This window comes from Bos javanicus, chromosome 1 (genome assembly GCF_032452875.1).
Source record: "Bos javanicus breed banteng chromosome 1, ARS-OSU_banteng_1.0, whole genome shotgun sequence".
NCBI classification, from domain to species: Eukaryota; Metazoa; Chordata; class Mammalia; order Artiodactyla; family Bovidae; genus Bos; species Bos javanicus.
In genome coordinates, this window is record NC_083868.1 from 60,015,672 (window position 1) to 60,040,919 (window position 25,248).

The 25,248-nt window shown below is 35.5% G+C and overlaps 1 protein-coding gene across 22 annotated transcripts in view; it reads right to left on the reverse strand.

Moving 5' to 3' along the window:
• The window catches only part of ZBTB20 (zinc finger and BTB domain containing 20), an 865,788-nt gene that overhangs the window by 802,834 nt on the left and 37,706 nt on the right, over nucleotides 1–25,248 (reverse strand). For 5 of the 22 annotated variants that reach the window (XM_061427568.1, XM_061427523.1, XM_061427549.1 and 2 more), the window contains exon 1: nucleotides 19,556–22,552. The exons of 15 other annotated variants lie outside the window; for them this stretch is intronic. The gene's annotated coding sequence lies outside the window, so the exon portion shown is untranslated. 2 more of the 22 variants (XM_061427491.1, XM_061427475.1) reach the window with 2 other exon arrangements.

Genomic DNA, 25,248 nt, shown 5'->3' on the forward strand with positions numbered 1-25,248 from the left:
TCATACTAATGGTATTAAGAGGTAAAGGGTAATACTCAATAGGCACCTCTACATCAAAATTGTTTTACCTATTTTTTAAAATAAATATTTATTATATCAGTAAGAAACTGAATACATATTGAAAATTTCCAAACAGAGAGATTCTAGGGCCAAGCAGCAATTTTCTCATGGAGTCCAAACAAAAGGGATATTGGGGCAGTTATAAACCCTTTATAGAAGACTGAAGTTTTGATTTAAAGCTCTACTGTGGTCCTCTTTTCCAACCTAAATCCATATAATGACATCAGTTTAGGAAAGACAGTATCAAAACTTGGCATATGTTCTTTTCAAAATCCTATGATTAACAGTAATTACAAGATTAAAAAAAAAACAAAAACAAAAACAATGATCTTTCTTTGCATGCATGCTAAGTCACTTCAGTCATATCCAATTCTTTGTGACCCTATGGGCTGTAGCCCTCCAGGATCCTCTGTCCTTGGGATTCTCCAGGCAAGAATACTGGAGTGGACTGCCATTTCCTTCCCAACCAGGGATCAAACCCCCAATCTCTTACATCTCCTTCACTGACAGGCAAGTTCTTTACCAGTAGCACCACCTGGGAGCCTAGTCTTTCTTTGGTAATACGCTTTTACTCCTCCCTCTTTCTGTGCATGTATCTGCTATAAGTTCTAGGTTTGTAGTTACCATGAAGCTTAAGTACTGAAGAATAAGCAAAGCTCAAAGTTAGTAGAAGAAAGAAAATAACAAAGACTAGAACAAAAGTAAATGAACTAGAGACTAAAAAGACAATAGAAGAGTCAATGAAACAAAGAGGAGGTCCTTTGAAAAGATAAAATTGACAGATCTTTTAAGATCTGTCACTACACTAAGAAAAGAAGAGAAAGGATTCAAATAAATAAAATCAGAAATTAAAGAGGAGATATTATAATTTTTACCATAAAAATACAAAAGATCATGAGAGACTACTATGAACAATTATTTGCCAATGAAGTGGACAACCTAGAATAATGGATAAATTCGTAGAAACATACAACCTACCAAGATTAAATCATGACGGAATACAAAATCTGAACAGATTGATTATAGCTAAAGAGATTGAATTAGTAATCAAAAACCTCTCAACAAACAGAATTCCAGAACCAAATGGATTTACTAGTAGATTTTTTTCAAATTCAAAGTAGAATACCAATTTTCAAATACCTCTTTGTTTCATTGACTCTTCTATTGTCTTTTTAGTCTCTAGTTCATTTACTTTTGTTCTAGTCTTTGTTATTTTCTTTCTTCTAATAACTTTGAGCTTTGCTTATTCTTCAGTACTTAAGCTTCATGGAAAGCTTCATTTTTTTCAAACTCTTCAAAAGAATAGAAGAGGAAGAAACTCTTTCAAACTCATTTCATGAGGCCAGCATTCTGATACCAAAATCAGACAATAAGATGCAAGAAAATTATAGGCCAATATCCCTGAGACAATAGATGCAAAAATCAACAGCAAAATAGTAGCAGAGTTCAACTATACATTAAAAAGATCATACACAATGATCAAGGAGAAGGCAATGGCACCCCACTCCAGTACTCTTGCCTGGAAAATCCCATGGATGGAGGAGCCTGGTAGGCTGCAGTCCATGGGGTCGTGAAGAGTCAGACTCGACTGAGCGACTTCACTTTCCCTTTTCACTTTCATGCATTGGAGAAGGAAATGGCGACCCATTCCAGTGTTCTTGCCTAGAGAATCCCAGGGACAGCGGAGCCTGGTGGGCTGCCATCTATGGGGTCGCACAGAGTCAGACACGACTGAAGTGACTTAGCAGCAGCAGCAGCACACAATGATCAAATGGAATTTATTCCAGTGATTCAAGCATGATTCAATATCCACAAATCAGTCAATGTGAAACATTAAAAAAATGAAGAATAAAAATCATATGATAATCTCAATAGATGCAGAAAAAGCATTTAAAAATTTCAACATCCATTTATGATAAAAAAAAATTCTAACACAGCAGGTGTGGAAGGAACATTCCTCAGCATAATAATGATCATATATGGCAGACTAATAGCTAACATCATATCCAATGGTGAAAAGCTGAAACTTCCTTTAAGATGAGCAACAAAAGAAGAATGCCTACTCTCATCACTTTTATTCAATATAGTACTGGAAGTCCTACCCAAAGCAATTAGGCAAAAAGAAAAAAACTGGAAAGGTAGAAAGAAAACTGTCATATTTGCAAATGATATATCAGTGCGTGTGTGCATGCTCAGTCATTTGTCATGTCTGACTCTTTGTGCCCTTATGAACGGTAGCCTACCAAGCTCCTCTGTCCATGGGATTCTCCAGGCAAGAATACCAGAGTGGGTTGCCATACCCTCCTCCAGACCTTCCCAACCCAGGGATTGAACCCACATTTCCTACGGTTCTTTCATTGCAGGCAGATTCTTTACTGCTGAGCCACTGAAGAAGCCTGATATTATATGTAGAAAACCCTAAAGACTCCTACAAAAAACTATTAGAACTGATAAATGAATTCAGTAAAGATGCAGGACACACACACACACACACAAAATCTTATGTGACCATATAGTAACAATAAACTATCAGAAAAAAATTAAGGAAACAATCTCATTTACAATTACTTTAAAATTAATAAAATAACTCAGAATGCATTTAACCAAAGAGGTGAAAGATCTATATACTGAAAACTACAAGACATAAATAAATTGAAGAAAACACAAATAAAAATATATCTCATGCTCATAAATTGGAAGAACTAATATTGTTAAAATATCTGTACTATCCAAAGTAAACATAGATTCAATGGAACCCCTAGCAAAATTCCAGTGGCACATTTCACAGAAATAGAACAGAAACTCATATATTTTTATGGAACAATGAAATACCTTGAATAATAAAAAAAATCCTGAGAAAAAAGAACAAAGCTGGAAGCATCATGCTCCCTGATTTCAAACTATATTATAAAGCTATAATCATTAAAATTGTAAGGTATTGGCATAAAAGCAGACACACATACAGTGGGGAAGGTACAGTCTCTTCAATAATGGTATTGGGAAAATTAAATAGTCACATACGAAAAAATGAAACTGAACTGCTTCTTTACACCATACATAAAACTTAACTCAAAATGGATTAAAGACTTAAATATGAGACCTGAAAGTAAACTCCTAGGAGAAAACAAGATAACAAGGTTAGTCACTTGATATGGATCTTAGAAATGATTTTTTAAATCTGTACCAAAAGTAAAAGCACCAAAGGCAAAAAAAAAAAAAAAAACAAAAACAAAGTGGGACTGCTGCTGCTGCTAAGTCACCTCAGTCGTGTCTGACTCTGTGTGACCCCATAGACGGCAGCCCACCAGGCTGCCCCGTCCCTGGGATTCTCCAGGCAAGAACACTGGAGGGGGTTGCCATACATCAAACTAAAAGGCTTCAGCAGAAAGGAAACCATCAACAAAATGAATGGGAAAAAAAATATTTGTAATCCATATATCTGATAAAGGGCTAATATCCAAAACATATTTTAAAAAACTCATACAACTCAATAGCAAAAAATAAAATAAAATCCAATTTTAAAAATGCACAGAAGATCTGAATAGACATTTTTCCCAAAGAAGACATACAGTTGGTCACTACCTATGCAATAAAACACTCTACATTATTTATCATCAAGGAAATGCAAATTAAAACCACAATGAGATATTACCTTACTTGTTAAAATGGCTATTATCAAAAGAACTAGAAATAAGCATTGGCAAGGATATGGGAAAAAAGGGAAACCTTCTGCATGATGGAGCAGCCACTATGAAAAACAGTAGGGAGATGTGCCAAAATTAAAAACAGAACTAGAAATACCATATGATTCAGCAATTCCGCTTCTGGACTTTTTTCTGAAGAAAACAAAAACACTAATTCGAAAAACTTATGTACCTCCATGTTCACTGAAGCATTATTTACAGAACTCACGATATGGCAACAACCTAAGTGTCCATCGTTGGATGAATGGATAAAGAAATCAATATCTATCTATCTATTCATTGATCTATACAGACCTTTGCCAACAAAGGTCCATCTAGTCAAAGCTATGGTTTTTCCAGTAGTCATGTACAGATGTGAGAGTTGGACCATAAAGAAAGCTGGGCATCAAAGAATTGATGCTTTTGAACTGTGGTGTTGAAGAAGACTCTTGAGAGTCCCTTGGACTGCAAGGAGATCCAACCAGTCAATCCTAAAGGAATCAGTCCTGAATATTCAGTGGAAGGACTGATGCTGAAGCTGAAGCTCCAATACTTTGGCCAGCTGATGTGAAAAACTGACTCATTGGAAAAGACTCTGATGCCGGGAAAGATTGAAGGCAGTAGGAGAAGAGGGTGACAGATGAGATGGTTGGATGGCATCACCAACTCCATGGACATGAGTTTGAGCAAGCTCCAGGAGTTGGTGATAGACTGAGAAGCCTGGTGGGCTGCAGTCCATGGGTTTGCAGAGTCAGACATGACTGAGCAACTGAACTGAACTGTTTCATCTATTTGTCTATACATTATTATTTAGCCATAAAAAAAGAATAAAATCTTGCCATTTGGATGGACCTTGAAGGCATTATGCTAAGTGAAGTAAGTCAGATGTGGTTCAGCCACTGAGTCATGTCCAACTCTTGTGACCCCATAGACTGTAGCCCACCAGACTCCTCTGTCCATTGGATTTTCCAGGCAAGACTAGTAGAGTGGGTTGCCATTTCCTTCTTCAGGGGATCTTCCTAACCCAAGGATCAAACTTAGGTCTCCTGCACTGCAGGCAGAGTCTTTACCAACTGAGCTACCAGAGAATTCCCACATAGAGAAAGAGAAATACATGTGGAATCTAAATATATATATTTTTAGGCTAAGCTCATAGACACAGAGAATACATTGGTGATTGCCAGAGGCAGGAGGTTAGGGATGGGTCAAACGGGTGAACTGGTTTTCTTGTTTGTTTAAAGAAATTTAATTTTTAAAATACTAAGAAAATTTGAATAAATTATGAACATTATATAATAATAATGTATCAATATCTGTTCATTAATTTTAACAAAGTGACCGTGTTAATGTAAGATGTTACTAATAGAGGAAATCATGGTGTGAGAGAGAGTATTATGAGGAATCTTTACCACTGGCTCATTTCTTTTTTTGTAAATCTAAAAACAAGCAAAGAAATAATAGCCTGTCATTTATTAGGTGTCCATCATATTTTGGGGGCTTCCCTGGTGGCTCAGATGGTAAAGAATCCGCCTGCAATGCAGAAGACCTGGATTCGATCCCTGGGTTGGGAAGATCACCAGGAGAAGGGCATGGCAACCCACTTTGGTATTCTTGCCTGGAGAATCCCCATGGACAGAGGAGCCTGGTGGGCTACAGTCCATGGGGTCACAAAGAGGTGGACACAACTGAGAGACTAAGCACAGCGCAGCATCACATTTTTCATATTTAGAGATATGCCATGAATTCAGACCAAATTTATTCAAAACTATTTTTTTCTGGTTCCATGTTCATTTCTTACATAACTCCAATAATAAAACAGCGGCAAGAGGCTTAACATGATACACACTGTTCTTACAGTTCAGCTTGTTCTAAATGGCCTTAATAATCAAAACATATTTATTCAACTAGCTTCTAAGCCTGAAATTATAAGAAGAAATATTTTTTTAGATGTTAAAAGACAGTAGCCAAGAAAAAAGAAAAAAAAGAGAAGGAGGGAAAAAGGAGAAGCAGTGTTATTAGAAAGGCATCGTGATCAACAGAGAAGCTGGACTGTCCAGTTGTCTTATTAAAACAAGTAACCTAGTTCCTAGGACTAATCTCAACAATGGAAACTACTATGTAACTTTAGGCAAGTTGTTTAGTATCTATTGGTTTCTATTTCTTACTCTCTAAATCAGGGGTAAATTTCAGACACCAACTGCTTTCTTTATCCCTGCACTGGCTAGGATCTTTTAAAATGTATTCCCTGAGCCAAAACCTCACCCACATGCCATAGTTATTTTCCCTCCTTTTTCCCTGAATCCTTTGACTCTGCAGAGAAATAAAATTAGCAAAGTTAAACAAGCCCAGTGGACAAGACAGTCTTTGGTTTAAGGAAATGGATGGAGTAAGTTGTGTTAAAGTGCTCATTTGGCCCCAAAGATTCATTGTTGGGATACTACCTCCCACAACTAGCTCCACTGGAATTTTTCTCAGGAAAATGGAGAACTGTTTTAAGATAGACATGCCCTTTAAGCTGGTCTCAAATCAAAATAAATTTAGGATATTCAAAAACACCCTACAAGATTTTCCCTGTGGAGCCTAAATAAATCACTGACCAAATTTTCCAATTTATGCTCTGCTGCTAAATGGGACTTTCTTTAGAAAAAAATACATGTTTTAATTTCTATATCTGAAAAAGGAGTATAGGTGAAAGTCTTCATTTTATGTTTTCACCCTTCTCTTTTCATGGTAGCATTCATTTGTGCAACAGAATTTAAAGAATGCTGTTTGGGAAAGACCACCCATAGAAAAAAATGTTGAAATAAAACCTAATTTTCTAATAAACTTGAAAGTCTGCTAAAGACAACATTATATCCCTTGCTTAGTGATTTTGTGAGTCTCTTTTAAAAATATATGTTTTCATACATAATTACAGAGGAATCAATAATATCCTCAAAATATATGCATACCAAATTTATAAATATTTTCATACTTATTTTCATACTTAAAAGATATGTTTTGGAGTTCCAAAATTGTTAACAACCCTATTGCATTTAAAATATTATTAAATCTATAAAAACTCACAAACATAACATTTTTAGCAATTCATATGTATACATAGGCTGTCATTTTATACCATGAGGCATTAAAACAAAATAATAAGGATATCAGGAATGCTCAGGAATCAGTTTTTGAATTTTATAAAGTACTGATGCATTGATTCTATTAATGTTTTTATTTTATTTTAAATGCAAACCAGTTATTTTAAGACCAATAACATGTCTATGGAAGCCATGAAACTGCTGTGTTAATGGCAGGTCCTACAAGGCAAGATTGAAATCATCACTCAAATATTCTGTTCCAACAAAGAGTTTCAACTCTCAAATAAAAATATAAACAAAAGATAGCTCACGTCAACTGACCTCCCTAAGGCTTTATGCATAGTTAACACCAAACTTTATTAGACTTAAAAAAAATATTACTAGACTTGATAAAGTGTGGCAAAATGGTTTGTTCCCTGCAAAAAAAAAAAAAAAAAAGAACTTAATTCCCAACCAAGTGTAATTAGCAATTAGTGGCTTGTACTTACAAATTTGTGGGGCAGTCTGATTCTGCAGATTACCTGTAAAATAGAGTTAGAATCGCAGGTACTGGGGGTTAAGAGCACTAACTGTGATGTCAAAATCAGATTGAACCACAGGTCAGTCCTGGTTCTGCCACTTGTGCACGCATGTGTGCTAAATAGCTTCAGCTGTGTCAGACTCTTTGTGACCCTATGAATGGTAGCATCCCAGGCTCCTCTGTCCACAGGATTACTAGATTTGAAAACTCGGGTAAGTCACTTACCCATTCCAAACCTGACTTTCCTTATCTGTAAACCGGTTAAAAAAACACCTCATAGCAAAGACATGGGGGTTAAAAGTGATCCTGTAGAAAACATTTTTTAGTAGCTCAATAACAATCATTATTTATAGTTAAGCTCCTTATCATTCAGAAAACTTGAATTCTACCTACAGTTAAAAATTATTTCTCAATGGAAGAATAAGAAAAAAATTCAATTACTTTTCCATGGTGTAAACAATACTTACACTGTATCGGGAAAGCCCTCTGTGGCCCTTAAAGCTAAACATCATCACTTAACATAATAGAAGCCTGCTGCTGCTGCTAAGTCGCTTCAGTCGTGTCCGACTCTGTGTGACCCCATAGATGGCAGCCCACCAGGCTCCTCCGTCCCTGGGATTCTCCAGGCAAGAACACTGGAGTGGGTTGCCATTTCCTTCTCCAAAGCATGAAAGTGAAAAGTGAAAGTGAAGTCGCTCAGTCGTGTCCGACTCTTAGCGACCCCATGGACTGCAGCCCACCAGGCTCCTCCATCCATGGGATTTTCCAGGCAAGAGTACTGGAGTGGGGTGCCATTGCCTTTTCCGAATAGAAGCCTAGTAAAGATTTATTAGATTAGAGACAAAATACGACGATACTGTATAAAGAATACAGATGTTCTGAATCCTGGCATTGACACTTAACAGGTATGTGAACTTGGCAGTTTACGAGCTTCAGGGTTGTTGCCTGTAACATAAAGCGAAAAACAAAGTATAGAACAGAGCTGTGAAGATTAAGCAATTTATGTGAAAAGGAACTTCTGTTTTCCTTAATGTTGGTGTTATAGGGCAAGAGTGGTAATTGCTGTTTTTCAAGACTAAACTTTTCTTACATAACAGTACCAACTTACCCTTCTATTTAAATTGAGATTATGTTTAGTGAAGGAATAATGTGAACGATGAGAATGTATTCAGGTGCAACAGTAAACACATTTTAACAATATACCCTAAACACAAAAATGAATCTCAAAACTTCCAACATTATTAGAATCTACGATGCAGTTTTTGTAAAATACAGATGCCTGAATATCAGTCTAAAGATTCTGATACAGGATATTTGGGAGTAGAACCTAGAAATCTGTGCATTTAAAAATCCCCTAGCTGATTATGATGTACAATAGCAAAAAGTAAAACGTTTTCTAACATGTGTGGACCAGCTGAAACCCATAATGGAATCCTAGGAGGGAGAGAGTTCAGAAACCTTAATTGTAACAAACACCCACAGTAATTCTTAAGCACATTAAAGTTTAAGAACTACTGGACTAGAGTCCAATAATACAATACCGAAAAGGTCGATAAAATTTTTTCCTCATATTTGGTTATTTAAAATTTTTACTTATTTTTTTTTAATTTTTACTTTTTAAGAAACACCACTCTCAAAAATGAATTTACCAAAAGACATATTGTACAGCAGGGCTTCCTTGGTGGCTCAGGGGTAAAGAATCCTCCTGCCAGAACGGTTACGTGTGTATGTATGGCTGAGTCCTTTCACTGTTCACTTGAAACTACCACATTATTAATCAGCTATACCCCAATACAAAATGGCTTTGGTGTTAAAAAAAAAAAAAAAAAAAGAGAATCCTCCTGCCAATTGCCAATGCAGGAAAACATGGGTTTGATCCCTGGGTTGGAAAGATCCCCTGGAGAAGGAAATGGCAACATACTCCAGTATTCTTGCCTGGGAAATCCTATGGATAGAGCAGCCTCATGGGCTACAGTCCATGTGGTTACAAAAGAGTCCAACACAACTTAACTAAACAACAACAATATTGTACAGTGCAGAGAAATATAATCATTGCTTTGTAATAACATTAAATGGAGTATAGTCTATGAAAATACTGAATCACTGTTTTATACCTGAAACTAAACTAGTATCTAAAATCAACTATACTTCAATAAAAAAAATGAACTTGTAAACGATGCATAAAACATTTATCTAAACATCTATCTTTAAAAAACACTAATTTTAGGCTCATCAACATTGTCATTATTGCTGTTGTCATTATTATTACAGGTTTTTAAATAAAAACTTAGAAAATTGGCTAAACATATCTAGTCATCGCCAGAGAGCCCATACCACTGAGAAGCACTCCAATGAAGAAATGCCTGGAATTCCAGTGTTTTGTAAATTTGTGTGTTTTGCTTTGATTTAGGTCTATAATTATCCATTCTTTCTTTAAATTGTTCTTAAATTGGTATAAAAATGTTCTTAAATTGGTGTAGTGCTTTACTATTTATAAAGAAATTCCATATACATTGTCATTTAATCTTCACAATTACCCTGTGAGGTAGATAAGAAGGGTAACATTTATTATCACCTTTCTGCAAATAAGAAAACCAAGCTTAACAAGCCTAAGCAACTCGCCAAAGTCATACAGTTTGTTGTTTCAGGTAATACAAAGACTAAAAACTCCATATATAAATTCCATGCAAAAAATCTGAAATTTAAAGCTACACACTCATTTAATATAACACTCAAGTGTTACATAAAAATTTTGAACATCACACAAGTTTCTAAATTGCAAGTAGTCCATAGTTCTATACCAAATCATAGGTTCATCTTGTTATTTATTATAATTTATTTTACATATAAAGTTTAGAAGAAAGGCTAATTAACAAAAATCAATTAGCCAACCCCCTTACCCCCAAATTCTCCCTTAATTCTTGCTCTTTATCACCCCACATCCAATATGTCTTGAACGTTGTACCTTCTAATTGTCTCTTTCATGTGTCCCTTCCCACCTTGCCTTTCAGTTACAGCCCTAGTCTCATTTCTTTTGACTTGGATTATTGCTTTCATTAGTTTTCTAGTCTCCTCCCCTCTGTCTGATGCCTTCTAATACTATTCCTTAGCCATCAAAATAGTATCTATAAAATGAAAACCGATCATGACACTTTAAAATCTAGCAAAAATATTGACAAAAAACTTAAGTATCTTAAAATCAACTAGTCTAGCCTGCCCATTTAATGAATGGGAAACAAATCTAGAAAAGTTAGGTATCTTACCTAAAGTAATATAGCAAATTTACTGTAAAGATAGAACTAGAGATTAACTATCTTTACCCCAAAGTCAACTACAATATACATTTATGGAAAGGCAATACATTGTTTTCAAAATCAAAAACAATCATTTTTAATATGAGAGAAAGTATTGATAAATTTATAAAGAGATGTTTAGAGAGTAGGTGGTATCTGATAGCATTTTTCCAAAGAGAAAAAGCTCTAGAATTACTTAAAATTCAAAAACAAACAATAAAAATAAAACAAATAAGTTATAAACAAGCTAGACATAATCATTTATTCAGATCTCAAACATTTGAGTGCCTCTGGGCTGAATCCCACCAAAAGTTCTAGAGGCAGAAGGATGAATAAGACCCAAACACTATCCTGGAGGAAATCATGGTTCAGTTGAAAGATATACTTACAAACAATGGCAGTACAATGTAAAAAGTGATGTTACCAAGGTATGCCTATAAAAGTTGCTGTGAGAATGTGCTGGATCAAGGATCACCTCACAGTCTAAAACAACAGGGCCGAGGCCTTACAAGTGGTAAGAATTAGGTGAGTATCTTTGACAATTCCTGCCTTCTTCATCCCCAATTCTAAATTAAACACATTCCTGTTTGTGCCTGGAATTTTAAAGTATTTTTAATATACAATGGAATGAGAGAATGGGCAAAGTGAACACATCCTAACTTCTCTCTGCAGGTAAGAATTGCCAAATACACTAAAACATAGATTTTCATGCAGTTACTGCAAAATCAGAGGTTGGAACAATATGCCCAATTTTCGCAAATTCCTGTTCTTTCCTTTTCACTGTGTCATGCATCAGTTACTCTCACAGCAATAGGGACACAAGGTGGCACTGTCGTGCTGACATTCATTTCAGGACCCTTTCAAAATGGACAAATTGGAAAAAGGTAGGAGGCCCTATTGCTACAACTGAAAGCTGAGTCCTAACCTGGCCTTCTCTCAGGTCCACCAACATTAATAGTGGTCAGAGAAGGGGCAAATCACTCTGCATTTCAGGACTACCACATCATGCCTGTACAGAAGAGAATATATTCTCTGATGGTTTCTGCAAAATGTCATGTGTATGTTCACAGATTCGTTCAAATGCACGTAGTGCAGCTTTGCTAATAGAAAGTTGGAAGTGAGCTGTTTACCACGGGCAAGGCCATGGACATGGACCACCTCTCCACCTAGTGGCCACTGAGGAGGAATGGAGCCATAGTAACCATACTGTGCTTCATTCAGTTAAAAGTAGCTTTTTTATCCAACCATCCATAGGCAATCATGTCACTTTGTCTGAAAAACAACAACTTTTAGTTTACTGCATTCATTGATTATTAATTAGCCCTAATAATATATTGTGATATCTACTTAAGCTGAGGACAACAATAGCCAAAAAATTAAAGTGTGTGTGTGGTCTCTTAGATCACCTAAATTGCCTTTATTTTTCCATTATTACCAACCTAAACTTCTCTCCATACATTTGCGATTTATAGGTAGAAAGTGCAAGCAGAATTATATATATATATATATATATATATATATATACACTTATAATAAATGCACACAATCTTTAAGATAAAAGAAAACCTAATAAAGAAATTTATCCTTCATTTTACAGGCAAAGAAACTGAGGAACAGACAGATTATGATTTATTCAAAGTCATATAATCAGTTAGGACTAGAAACCAGGTCTGCAATTCAACCACTTTAAATCCTTTTTGACATTAGTTGATGCCTCGGTTCTCTAAGACACTGTCTTTTGTTTGGTTGGTTGGTTGGTTTGGTTTGGTTTGTTTACCACACCATAGGGTTTCTCTCAACATACCAGGGAAAAAATTAGTTCCTAAAACTTTCACTCATGTATTTTCATGCTATGCTGATAGTATTGTAAAGAAGTCCTAGCACATCTTTATATTTATGGGTATATTCTGAGCCCATCAAAAGAGCATTTTTTTTTAAACTAAGGAATTATTCACATTTATTTAACATTTAAAAAGTGAAGAAGCAAGTGGACAGGGAATAGAATGTGCTGCTCAAAACCACTATACAAAAATGGTTTCAGAAAGCTACTCTAAAAAGAAATCTAAATCCATTCAGACTGACACGAAGTTTAGAGTTGTTTTTGTTTTGTTTCATATAAAAAGCATATAACTTTAAGAGAAGAAACACACACACACACACATGCACATAAACTTACTCAATCATTTTACCCATTTTAATTAAACTCATGATGCTCTTCTGTGGCATGCCTTGGGAATGCTTTGTTGGGAAGCTTCTTACCAAAAAAAAAATGAAATCGATTTACCAACTAGGAAAGTCTGCTCATAATCCCCAACCCAAGGTTTAAAAGGAAAAAGAAATGAAGAAAATCTGGCAGTGAATATATTAGAAATGTGATCCCTTACGACTTTCTCTCCTGTGATCTTCTCTTGGTGGTACCATTGGACTCCTTCTTGGAAGAGGAGGAGAATTTAGGTAAATCTGTTTTTTTAAACAGGCATAGGGAGAAGAGAATGCTGTGTCCAATAGCTCAGATGGCTTTTATTGAGTGTTGAGGAAAAAGTGTTTTTCTTTCATTACACTTACACATTTAGAAGCTTCAAAAGGCCCCTTTCCCTTCACCCTCAGCTTTACTTATACATATTCTTATCTTCATTTGCTTCTTAATCATCTCTATTCTTCTCTCCTCTAGAGATGAGGTGAAGGGATAAAGCTTTTTGTTGATTTGAACAACTAGAAAAAGTAAGAATGACTTCAGCTCTTTTTGCCCAATATAAAGCTGGGGTGACAAGTGAAAACAATCCAGAAGATGGAGATGTTAGTACATATGCGCAGACCCAAAGTACGTTTATTGGGTCAAAAAGAATTTTAGTGTGTCCAGTATTCAAAAACAGTAAAAAACAACAACAAACCAACCGTATAAAGCCGTCCCTGAGATTACCTATATTTGCCTGAAAGTGAAAGTGAAAGTGAAGTCCTGTCTGACTCTTTGGGACCCCATGAACTGTAGCCCACCAGGCTCCTCTGTCCATGGGATTCTCCAGGCAAGAATATTGGAGTGGGTTGCCATTTCCTTCTCCCGGGGATCTTCCCCACCCAGGGACTGAACCCAGGTCTCCCGCACTGCAGGCAGACGCTTTAACTTCTGAGCCACCAGGGAAGCCCCTTATATTTGCCTAGTTCCTATTTAAACAATAAAAGAGAGGACCATCTTCTCATTATTTAAATGTCTTGGTGTCTAAATAAGGGGATTTTGTTTATATTAATAATCATACAGTGTTCATATACATGCATACTATCTCCCAGAAAAATTATATCACCTAAGAGATTCATAGTCTCCTGCTAGTAATAGTTTTAGTTTTTTTTTTTTTTTACTTAGTTTTAATTTGGTACCTAAGCAAACTGACAACATTCCTTTAACTTTTTCCCACTTGCATTTCATTTATGGAAAGAATCTCATACTATAAAAGAAATTTGTCAACAACAAATCATAATTTGATTACAATAGCAATTCAGAGAACATCTCTGAAAGAAAAGGAAAAAACAGCAAATATTCAGGTTCATTTAATAAAAAATTATAGCCTTCTAAACATTAGACAGAACTAAAATTTAAATAATTTAAATTCAAATGTGGTTTTCAAAAAAAGTTTAGATGGAAAATTTCTAAAGAATGAAATAATACTATTATATATTAAGATGAATAATTTTTACCATTTTTAGTTTCAATGTACTGAACATCTTTTTAATCTCCAAAAACCCCACACTCTATTAAACAGTTTTATATTTTTTTGAATGCAAATTTTTACATTAGTTATTTATTATGTAAAGCTTTCAAATAAATTCTTAACATTTTTAAATGCATAATGTGTAATATGTATGTTGAATTCATCATATCTCATGACAGAATTAAGCAGTGGCAAAATTACTTGTAGTATTAAGAAAATAAACACAAAGTACAATAATTACCACCCTTCCCATCAAAGTTTCAAAGGTAAGACTTCATATTCAGAAATTAGTAATAATACCTTTAGTTTCCATCTGGTAAGTAGATGGATCAATGAATTTAGCCCTTGCTCCTTTCTCAGCATACTCACTTGGAAGTCAGTAGCTAACTTTCCCTAAGTTAAAGCAGTTATATAAAGGTTGCACTGGTTAACTGAACTACAGAATACCCTACACTGAAGGTTCAACTGAGTGTCAAAAGATTCCAGAAAAGCAAGTTCCATGTCCTCAAGCTGATTATTTTCAAGCGAACTGTAGAATCACAAAAAAAGCTTGATCCTAGAGTAGAGAAGAGGTTATGAAGCCAAAGTCAAGCATAATTTTCCCACAGTTTAGTGTGGAAATAGCATGCCACTTATTCATTATTACAGTTGAACAGCTAGAGTGGCAGAAAAGCCCTTTTTTCTTATAGGCCCTTGAATGTTGTTTCTAACATCTGCTGTAGTGGTTACACATACATGATAGTAATAATAGATGGCATTATTTCTTCCCACAGCCCACATTGAAATTAGAAGTAATAGAGCTCAAAGAATCTATTTTGATACATTAAACATAACTGACATCAATGTTATTTGATGATTATATAATATCTGTGTTACAGGAAAATACATGAATTTAGACTTTCTCTAGGAATTCTAGGATACAGATATTGCCCTTGGGTTTTTGGTAAAGAATTGAAAGGATTTTGCTAGTTATTTGCCATTGGTTGTAATCCCTGAGGATTCTGCAAAATGCTAGAAATTACGTAAGCAATGCAAATGCATGAAAGACTGGTTTTCAAGAAAACTGCAAAATTCACCAAGTTTTTGCCAAAGAAACTGGGAATTGCATATGTAATTTGAAAGTCTGAAGCAAAGAATCAAATGGCCAATGCTGACTCTAGAAACACTATAAATAATGTTACATAAGCTAACCAAAATGGCTTATACAACATGAAAAAAAAATCATATAAAAGGGTTGATTTCTAATTGAATAATAACTCTTAGATGTAAAAACTTGCACAATTGTTAGTGTTTATTGCCCTTGATGTGGGGTGAACCATTACTATGTAAGCAGTATATGATTTCTACGTGCTTGTGATAGGGAGAGGGTGGGATGATTTGGGAGAATGGCACTGAAATACATATAATATCATATATGAAATGAGTCGCCAGTCCAGGTTCGATGCATGATACTGGATGCTTGGGGCTGGTGCACTGGGACAACCCAGAGGGATGGTATGGGGAGGGAGGAGGGAGAAGGGTTCAGGATGGGGAACACATGTATATCTGTGGCGGATTCATTTCGATATTTGGCAAAACCAATACAATATTGTAAAGTTTAAAAATAAAATAAAATTTAAAAAATAAAAATAAAAAAATAAAACCTTAATTAAAAAAAATAAATGAAAATATTTACGTTTTCTTTTCAGTGCTACGTAACTTTTCACGCTAATTACATTCTCACTGGCTAAGGACCTTAAAGTGAGGTACCAGCTTATTTCTTTGTAGAAGTTTAATAAAGTACATTTTCCACTGGAAAATGTAGTTTGCTAAAATATGTTTCTAAAGTGGCCTCCAAGACAAGTCAGCTCTAATATCTATTATCAACTTTTAGACTTAAAAGAGGCCACCCTTGGGACTGAAGAAGGCTGGAACTAGTGGCATTCAAAGAATGTCAACATCAGTGCTTCCTTTGCCAGAAAGGATCACTAGTGAGCAGCATCAGCCAGATGCTGCCTCTACACACCTTGCCAGACCCTGGGGCAATGCATTTGCTCAGGGTCTGAACTTGGCTCCTCTGTGGCAGCAGGACTAGCCGCTACTCAATCTTGGGTGAGTTCATGAACACAGCCACTGATAATTTCTATATTTATAGAAAGCCAGAACATGTGTAGATAATCACACAATTGGATATTTATGAAGTGCCAGATTTTATGAATACGGGAATTTGTTAATTAGCACAAGGACTAATCATTAAAATTCAAAAATAGATAAATAAACAGGAATACCATTTATTTGTTCACATTTCAGGGAAAAATATGCAGCTGCTATTCCTTTGATGAATGTAGGCTTCTGGAGAAAAAAAATGTGAAGAAGAAAAGTATCCAAAAGTCTTGAAATCTTAATGAGTACAATCCAAGAAATCACTATATAGTCTTTATATTAAAAATGACCATAGTGATTCTCCCCTTAAGTTAAAGAAAAAAGTTTAAACCAACATGTGCTTAGCATTTGAATTACCTTGCCTTGCATTCCACTATTTTGGTCCTTTTCAAGGAGTCAAAACTGATTTTCATCGGATAGGAGTTAAAAAGCACATAACACGTCACTCAATACCAAACTGTTTTAGCGACAGGGCATGGCAAAGCATGAAATAACTGCTTTAGAACACTTCCTCATGTGGGTGTGTTAGATAACTGTCTGCTCCAACATTAAAACGAAACATACTGTGACCTGACCAAGACTTCGGGCTTTCAACAGGCAGATTTCATGTGCTAATAGGAAAAGCCCACCATAACCAGTAAGGCTGGTTAATGAATTCTTCTGGCACTCTATAGCCCTCCTGTGATGCAAGCCTTTCAGCTTTCCAAATCCCTATATAGCAGAATACACTGGTTTTAAGTTTACTTATGCACGTTTTATAATGTCCTGCTGTATTTAGATTGTGACAGTCCCTCCAAGAAAAGGCTGTGATTATTTTTCATGCTAAAAATATTTTAGATCTACTGAAGGCTCAGAATTATAACGCAAAAGAAAATATATACACATTCTAAAAATCAAACCGGCCATAAAAATGACTAAATGTTTACTGTTACTCTTTCTAGAAGGTTAAAGGAAATTTTCATATTCTCTTAAAAACCTATTTTTTTTGTTTGCTTCTAATTAACCTAAATATGCTTAACATAAAATTTTAAGATGTCATATCCTCAAAGAATCTGTTTCCTTTATCCACACATGTATGAGAATATGTACATAAATATATATATACATGCACACAGGTATCTGCTCATACACATGTGTACAGAAAAACAGAATTATTAGTCAAGAGATATAGTAAAGATTTCTTTTTAAAAGGTTAGAATTTTAGGTAGTTCTCATAATATTAATATAGAAAATGACAGGTGCATCAGACATGCACACTTTGACACTAGTTTTTAAACAAATGTTTGGGTCAAAAGTCTCAAATGGAAAAAAAAATCACATTTGAAATACCATATATTGCATACCATATGAACATACACTTTCAGTAGGTTCCCCCGAAGTTCCCCTTTAGACCTTCAGGGTTAAAAAAAATCCCTGACAGGACCTCACTGAGTGTCCTTAGCATCTGTACTACTCTTGGTCAAAGCTGGCCTTCCAACTTAAAAGACAGTTTTTGTAATACAAGCAAATTAAAAGTCTCTGAACAAATTTTTTAAAAGAAAAGGAAAAAAAACTTTTAGTAGCAAAAGTTCACCACCTTCTTGGAATAATGGATTTTTAATAAATATTTTGCTAGGTTTGAACATCGAGAATGTGTTTGGGAATCTGCTCCAGCATCCCAGGTGGGTTAAGAATATTGCTTTATGGACTTCTTTGTGTTGAGAGAGAGGCCTAATGGAATTAAAAAAAAACAAAAAGTGCCACTTCTATTAATTAAATAATTTATTATGAAAAAGGTGATTATTACTATCAAAGATCTCTATAGATTAGCATCCATTTTCTATCATTGCTATGTGTATGTCGAAAATATTTGTGTATCTTACCACCTGACTTAATTTTTGTCAAAGGAGTAACAGTTTTACTTTCAGACAAACCCAAATAAAACTCCACTAAGGAGACCATTTCAAATGGACCTATTTAACTACTTCTTTGAATCAAAGAACACTGTTCTGGGAAAACTCTTCAACAATGTCAGCTAGTTGTGAAGGCAACTTTTCCCACCATAAAAAAGAAAAATAAATAATAAAGGAAAAAGAAAGCACCTCAAAACTATGCTTGAACTAACAAATATATTATTTATAGTTCCCGAAATGTTAAATGAATACTTACAGTTGTTGCACAAGATGGCCTGATACACTTCATAGCTTCCACTTTGTAAAAAGATGGCCAGCCCCCGACTCCTCCCTCCCCAAGCATAATAAACAGTAACATACTAAAAGGAAACTGTCCCAAGATAAAAACTTGTTAAGAAAGTTTGCATTCTTACTAACCAGAGTGATAGACCTATAAATGTAAAAGTTCATCTGCAAAATAAAAGTTACAAAACAGAATAACTTATTCCTTTCAAAATACATCCCCAGATGTAATATAGAAGAGTATGTAATAATAAAAATAATTCCTAGATTTTTACCCACCCTTAGTGACAACCCCTCACCTTATGGCCAATGCCATCAAATAAATATACTGGCAAAAGGTATTTAAACTGCTTCAAGGATTTAAACTGTAAATATGGACTTTAAACTTCAATGTAAAACAAAGAACAAGAGTCTCACTTTAGTAATACCCACGCTGTCACTGCAGCTAAAACTCATTGGCACATAACTAACAAAACCCAGTTTGCAATAAATAAGGACAACATGATATATAGACAGACAGATGGAATTGCATAAACAGACAAGAAAAGCAAAGAGACTGACAAACATACGGAGGGGTCTGTTTTAAAAGAGTGAAAGATACTGATTTATTTGGAACTTTAGTGAGAAAAATAGGTTTGTTTGTAATTATTTTTAAAGTAATTAAACTAAATCACAAGGGCACACCCTTAAATAACTAGGAAGAAAATTAGTAGAGGATAGGCCTCCTAGAGATATTCCAAATTTTAAGCTAGCAATAGCTCTGTCAAACTTAAATCTGGAAATTAAAATTCAAGGGAGAAAGAATAAAAGCATGGGGGCTAAAGGAGATGATAGGTAGAGGGGGGATTGAGGGAGCAGGATTTTTTTTTTTTTTTTTTGAAAGTTGTCTGCCCTACCTTCTTCCCCAGCGCTGAGTTTCTCTTCTCATAATCGGTGTCTCCCTGGAAGTACAGTGTGAGTGGTAATGACTGCCTGCCTCCCTAATGAGTCCATTTTCCTGCTCTTGATGTTGTGTATATACACACACTGCAACCTACCTTACAAACCACAGAGACGGGAAGAGAGAGAGAGAGCAAGAGAGAGGGAGGGAGGGGGGGCAGAGAGGGAGAGAGAGACAGAGACAGAGCAAGCGAGTGAGAGAGAGAGAAGAGGAGAGAGAGAGAGAAAGAAAAACAGAAAGAAACAGAGAGAGAAAGGCACAGACAAAGCCCTCCTACCAGACAGCAGACAGCCTTCCTTCCCCTATCCAGCAAAATGCAACTCGTCTAATGCAGCAACAGGTTCAGTATTGCCAGACTCACAGAGTGAAAAAGGTATATTCTCTATAGCATTACTGCTGCAAATCAACAGTTTAAGAGCAGCTGGCTCCACCTTCTTTATTTATGCTCCATTATGAGGAATGCATTGTTTCAGTTCTGGCATACAGTACATGTAATTATCATAAATACATTTTTTGCATATTAGCAGGAAATAGTGAAATACATAGCCTATTTGTGCAATCTTATAAATTTATTTTTTAATGTGAAAAGAGTGTCAACAAATCTGCTCTGACAAAAGCCTAGTAATGATTTTAAAGTCAAAGCAGTCTTAAAGGAGGCTCTGAAAGAAACAGACTCCATACAATAGGAAAACTGATCTCAGACAAAACTGATAACTGCAAAGAAGAAATCATTCCTCAGTAAATAAATCAAGACCATAAGCAAAATCGCAGACAGAAAAAGAATTCAGTTGAATTAAGTAACTAATAGATTGGTACTCTAGAAGAAGGCAGATTGGTTTCTTATTTGAAGCATCTATCTGTACAAACATCACAGTGCCATGTACTTTGTGTGAACAGGTGCAATGCATATAGTACATAGTGTTACAACAACAGAAATAAATCCCACAAGAAGCTTCCATCACTAGCAGGACAAGATTACATAGACTATGGATCTGAAACCACAGCAGAAACCCCTTGTTCTTTTATTAGGAGGAAAAAATAAAAATAATCAATGCTTCTAAATAAAGCTTCCTTAAAAGAAAAGAAAAAAAATATTTTTCTTTGTCTGATGCCTCTAATCATTTTTTTTTTCGCTACATGTTGCTTGAACCAAAATAATGCTGATACTGCACTCCTTACCACATCATGTGTTTCCCCACCCCTTCCCCCACTCCCAGGTGCCTTTTCTCCCATAAGTGATACATTTGCAGCCATGGAATTACAAAGATCAGAAAACAGAACTAGTTTCAAGCCCTTCTCCCTGTCTCCCAGTTTTTTAAACTAGACTCTGCCTGTGTACCTAGATAGCCACCTTTCTTAAAATATTTCTGTACATTTTGGCTGTGTGTCATCTAGACAGAACTTAGGAACAGTACAATAGAGGCTAAATATTCTAAAGAAAATTCATATAAAAATGAAAAATATAACCGATTCTGACCTATTCAAACTCTGCATTTAGGCACCAATAATTAAGTATATTAATTGTAAAATCATGCTTTTTACTTGGTTTAGTGTTTTACGATTCTCTCAAAGTAGGATGTGTTCCTTTGCATAAACAAAACTACTTCATTGTATAAGCATCAATTCCTTTGTTTAAAAGTACCTTTTCAAACCCAGGGAGAATAAGAAGACAATATTTGATTTCTACCAACAGGAACCAAAAGGAATGTAAAGGACCATGAAGTCTATTCACCTCTTCTAAAGAACAACCAGTTGGTTGAATTAAAAAAGAAAAACAAATATTTTGGCTTAGTGAAAAATGCACAACATCTCAACAGTTTCTCCATATCTGCATACTTTACTAGATTCCAAGCACAGTAAGTGACATATTCTTAGTACTTTCTAGAGTTCAAGATACACTTTCCCTGCTGGAACTGGTGACCCATGTATTAAATTAACCATTGCACCACATGAAACAATAATCCTAATTGACTATCAGGCTCTGAAGTTATAAAGTTATTAAGTTAAATTGTTTCATATGTTGATATGCCATGGGGCAATTTCATCCTGTAGAAAGATTCTAAGGTGGAAGTTAAGAACTAGTTTTGGTCCCAGTATTATTACGAACACTTTGTGTAACCTCAGCAAGCCATGTAGCCATTCTCAGTTTCACATAAAAAATTAAATTAAATTTAAAAGGAAGGAATTGACCAGCTTAACATAATAATGATAATGATGATAGCTAATGCTTAAGTTCTTACTATGTGCTAGGCACTCCTATAAGTACTTTGCATTTCTTAACTCACTAAGTCCTAATAATGACCCTATGAGGCAGGCATTATTTTCAGTTTCATTTTCCAGATAAAGAAACAGAGAGGTTAAGTGATTTGCTCAAGATCACACAGCAAAACAGTAATGAGACCTGAATCCAGCCAGTCTGGTTTAGAGATCATGTGTTTAATTTCTATACCATATTGTCTCCCAATATCTAATGCTAACTCAAACCTCATTTACCCAGAAGATTCTGTGGTTATGAGTCAAATCCAACATATCTTGACACTTCCTCTTACCTTGCTTACCAATATAGCATGGTGCAAATTTTTCTTCTAATTTACACCCATAACTCTCAATACATTTAGTTTAAGTGTCCAGTAATTCAAATCCCAAAGAAAGGCAATGCCAAAGAATGCTCAAACTACTGCACAATTGCACTCATCTCACATGCTAGTAAAGTAATGCTCAAAATTCTCCAAGCCAGTCTTCAGCAATACATGAACCGTGAACTTCCAGATGTTCAGGCTGGTTTTAGAAAAGGCAGAAGAACCAGAGATCAAATTGCCAACATCCTCTGGATCATCAAAAAAGCAATAGAGTTCCAGAAAAACATCTATTTCTGCTTTATTGAGTATGCCATAGCCTTTGACTGTGTGGATCACAATAAACTGTGGAAAATTCTTCAAGAGATGGGAATACCAGACCACCTGACCTGCCTCTTGACAAATGTGTATGCAGGTCAGGAAGCAACAGTCAGAACTGGACATGGAACAACAGACTGGTTCCAAAGAGGAAAAGGAGTATGTCAAGGCTGTATATTGTCACCCTGCTTATTTAATTTGTATGCAGAGTACATCATGAGAAACACTGGACTGGAGGAAGCATAAGCTCAAATCAAGATTGCCAGGAGAAATATCAATAACCTCAGATATGCAGATGACACCACCCTTATGACAGAAAGTGAAGAACTAAAGAGCCTCTTGATGAAAGTGAAAGAGGAGTGAAAAAATTGGCTTAAAGCTCAACATTCAGAAAACGAAGATCATGGCATCTGGTCCCATCACTTCATGGGAAATAGATGGGGAAACAGTGGAAACAGTGGCTGATTTTATTTTTCGGGGCTCCAAAATCACTGCAGATGGTGACTGTAGCCATGAAATTAAAAGACGCTTACTCCTTGGAAGGAAAGTTATGACCAACCTAGACAACATATTAAAAAGCAGAGATATTACTTTGTCAACAAAGGGCTGTCTAGTCAAGGCTATGGTTCTTCCAGTGGTCATGTATGGATGTGAGAGTTGGACTGTAAAGAAAGCTGAGTGCCGAAGAACTGATGCTTTTGAACTGTGGTGTCGGAGAAGACGCTTCAGATTCGCTTGGACTGCAAAGAGATCCAACCAGTACATCCTAAAGGAGATCAGTCCTGGGTGTTCATTGGACGGACTGATGTTGAAGCTGAAACTCCAATACTTTGGCCACCTGATGCGAAGAGCTGACTCATTGGAAAAGACCCTGATGCTGGGAAAGATTGAGGGCAGGAGGAGAAGGGGACAACAGAGGATGAGATGGTTGGATGGCATCACCAACTCAAAGGACATGGGTTTGAGTGGACTCTGGGAGTTGGTGATGGACAGGGAGCCCTGGCATGCTGCGGTTCATGGGGTCGCAAAGAGTTGGACACAACTGAGCAACTAAACTGAACTGAACTCTATTTTAAAAGGTTACATAATCCATTTAATCATCTTTCTTGGTTTCCCAATGTCCATAATATATGCAACCATTTGCTTGAAGTGGAAAATATAATAATTTGTAACCAATAAGGCTATCAATTCATAAAGCCCAATGGCAACCCACTCCAGTATTCTTGCCTAGAAAATCCCATGGACAGAAGGAGCCTAGTGGGCTAGAGATGCGGGGTTGCAAAAGGGTCAAACACGACTTGGTGACTACACAACAAGAAGCAGCATTATATGTAGTTCCCATACATTATTCTACTCAATGCCCTGTGTTTAAAAAAGAAAAAGAAAGAAAGAAAGAAAGTTCTTAAAGTTTCCCTAGTTCAAATTTCAAATACTAATGCAAGTGATTGTTTAAATAATTAAATAAATAATAATATAAAATATAATTTAAAAATTCTTGTTTTCTGTAGCCTGAGAGGCATGAAAAGCAAGGATTTAATTATAAATGATTTGTTATAGATGCTGAATAATATCCTATGATTTTTATGTAGTTGGTTTTAACTTTGAACTATTTAGATATATTCTGAAGATTTTATACTAAAGTTTTATTCTGCAAGAGAGAATTTAACCACTCTGATCTTTGTGTGTTAACTAAACATGTATTTTGTGCCCAAATATGTGCCATTCTACTATACTTGAAAGTGAAAAGTGAAGATAATACGTGTGATGTAGTTTCTGCTTGTGAGGATTTCACAGGCTGGTGGGGGACAGACATGTAAATCATATTAGAACAAGCAGATAATCTTGCCACTACTTCCTATAATATCCCATGTAATGCAGTACCTTAAACTTCTTGAACTTTCCTCAAAAAACTAAAGTGAAATTAAACAAAACAAGCATATATACCTAAATTTAAAATATGCCTTATGAAAGAAAGACTTGTGTGTGTGTGTGTGTTGCAGGGTGGGTACCGAGATTAGACTGAAGATAGCTTTTTCTCCAACAGTGTGGCTTATAGACTCATTAAGTAAATTTTGTCCATTGTCCCCAAGGTGCCTAGTAAAGTCTTCTACAAGTACACAGTGCATGTACTTCTTAAATGATGTGGAAATCAGTGATACCTATTGCCCTGGAGCATCAAATGCCATTAATTTTAGGGTTACAGTGTAATTTGATCAGAGATTGTTGACTTGGCAAATGAATACTTCCAAAAGTAAATAAAAGATGGGATTTTTTTTTTTAATTTTGAAAACAAATCAACTAAACTCAAGAACATTTGAATATATACCCCTAGCCCAGGTATACTTATTGCCAAGTCCTTTCTCAGGGATCATTAATGTTTTTATATTATGTGAAGCTAAACAGGAAAAAAAAATTGGAATAGCTTAAGATTGTTCACAAGAACATTCCCAAAAGATACCTTTATTGCCTAGATTAAAAAAAAAGAAGGGGGAGGAGTCAAAATATGAGTCATGTTGCAATGATGGACATTTTATTTATACATTATTTCTTTCACATCTACAACATATGTTCTAGTATAAGTCTGAAACTGGCTTTAGAGTTCCTTGTAGGAATGGAACCATATCCTTTAAGAAAAATAGCTTTTAAGCTGGTTAGGGTCAAAGAGTAAAACCTGAATAATTCTTTTTGTGTGTTTAAAGTGTGCTGCATACGACCTAAATAACAGTTTGAAGGTAGAGGAGCATAGAAATGAGAG